The sequence below is a fragment of the Juglans regia genome, chromosome 16 (genome assembly GCF_001411555.2).
Source record: "Juglans regia cultivar Chandler chromosome 16, Walnut 2.0, whole genome shotgun sequence".
Taxonomy (NCBI): domain Eukaryota; kingdom Viridiplantae; phylum Streptophyta; class Magnoliopsida; order Fagales; family Juglandaceae; genus Juglans; species Juglans regia.
In genome coordinates, this window is record NC_049916.1 from 12355727 (window position 1) to 12358293 (window position 2567).

Consider the following 2567-nt stretch of genomic DNA (forward strand, 5'->3'; position numbering starts at 1 on the left):
GAACAAGTGGATCTTCACTCGTAAAATTTATAGGACAAGTACATTTTCTTTAAGGATGAGTTGAGGTCCAAAATCCATTTCTTTTATGATTTTCATATTATCCAAAATGCGGACCCAAATATTTAAAATGGGCTTTACCGGATCACCCCAGGGCCCACGCCCGTTTGCTGTAAACGGAGAGACACAGCGTGTAGTTGTTTAAAAAAAAAAAAAAACTGAAAACGGCATTTAGTTCTTTCCACTAGTCACATGCACGTCTTTCCTCCCTAGGGTTTTTCCCTTCACCTTAGATATACATAGGCAACATTTATCAACCAAGCAATGATAGTGTTTCCGCAAACCTCCATTCAAGCCTCCTTTTCCATGCTGCTGCTCTATGGACAACCAAAACCAGCACTGCTTCACGGACACCGACCACCATCTCTCAAGCATCGCGTGCTTTGTTCCCCTCATCCTAGTGTCAGCCACGGGATCATCGTGGAAAAGCCATCTGACCCCAGCCACTGCCTGAAACAGAGCCTAAATCAGACCACCCAGTTGCATGGTAGCCCCTCTCTCCACCGTAAATGAGCAACACCAAAGCCCAAGCCCCATACTCTATTTTATCCATCCAAAAATAGAGCAAGCTCTTGCTCAAGTCCTCCACTGAGCTTCCCTCTGCCGGCCTCTCACTCTCCCCGTGCCCCTCGGCTTTTAGCCTTGCTACACGACGGAAACCACTGCATGCAATCATGTCGCCACCGCACGCCATCTCTCACTCTGCCTCTCTCGCTCTCCCTCCCACTCATCTCTCTCTGACTCTCTCGCTTTCACCGCCCAGTTTAGGCAGCTTCGCCTCCTTACGCCCTTCCCAACTCGACAGCCGCACCACCACGGTACTTCTAGCCCAGCCGTCGCACGCGGCCCCTAACTTCTCCTGGTGTAAGTCCCTGCCGTCGCTACTTCGGTTATTTTTGTGTTTTGTTTCCGTTCACTGCTAGTCTTTCTCTTAAGGAGTGTATATATATATGTAAATTGTTTTGTTTTTTATAAGTGTATATATATATATATATATATGTAAATTGTTATCCAAATATATGAGTACTATTACCGGTATATGTTTTCGGATGAGTGGTCTTTTTGGGTTTATGTTTAAATGGGTTTTGTCTTAAGACTCATAAAATATTATTTTTGTGTAAATAATATTTTAATAATATTGTTAACTAAAGGAAGTAAACCTATTTTTAATATAGGAGTTTTTCATGACGTATGTTATAAGATTTTTAAAATAGTCAAAGTATTTTATTAATTTATGATGCGTCGTTGGTACTTTAGATATTTTTAAATATTATTTTTTATTGAGTTCCATAATTGTCTTAATACTTGTTCGATTAAATCTTTTGTTCGGTACGAAATTCGATTAAATGGATATTGATGGTTTTAGAAAATGATGGTATTTTAGGAATTATGAAAATTTTAGGTTTTGAGGTTTTAAACTAGGTTCTTTTAGTATTTTAGGTTTAAATATCGAAACACGTGGTTAATTGAAAATTTACGGGAATTACGTGATTTTTATAGGTGACGATTAATATTTGTTCGGCTTGGTTAAGGAATTTTTTTTGAAAGACTAAGGAGTCCAGTAAGCGGGGGGTTCCTATGTAGACTTTGCATTAAAATAAAATGAGTTAAGGTTGTTTTTGAAAAATATGCATATTTGATTTTGAAAAGAAATTTGGACTACCTCAGTTATTTGTTCTGCATTACTCATGAGATTCTGTTTAAGAAGAAATTATTTTCTATCATGACTGGTGTAGACATGAGCTTATTTTTGACATTCTGTTTCTGAACTTTGAAAAGGGAGCGAATGTGAAATTTTGTGCATAAATTATGTTGTGATATGATTTTGTTTTGTTTTGAAGATTTTCTGTACTCTGATATGATTTGATGTGATTTCTGAAAACCTCTAGCATAACATTCTGTTTCTGTTTCGTTATGACCTTACCACGGGTGTAAAACTGTGGCCTCTATTCGGGTTGGTACCAACTTTTCTGTTTCTGGTGCACCCACTTTGGAAACAAAGTGATTTTCTATGTGGTCTTTCCTTTGTGCACACTCGGGGCTCCGAGAATGAATAAGGGAAAGATTCACATTCTATTTCTGCTCGGTTAGTTACCGGGGTTTGCACAACCCTACCACAGGGGTTAAACATGGTATTTGTTCTGATATGATAAGATAAGATGTGATGTTTCAGTTTATGCTATGCCAAAGGGATTTTGATTATGAATATTTTCGAACTTTCGCTCTGATATTTTTTATAACATATTCTGACGCTGCATTTCGAAAACATTATTCTGATTCTGCATTCTGAAAGAAAATATTTTTGTTCTACATTCTGAACTCTGTAAATACTCATGTTTACATACTAGTATATGCCATCTGCTTACTGAGTTGTTGATAACTCACCCCTTATCTCCAAATATTTTTCAGATAATTTTGATGCTCCAGCTAGAGAACAATAGTAGAAAATTTTAGCACGGTGTGATGATCATAGTGGAATAAGTGTCTGAGGGTACAAACGCTTATTTGAG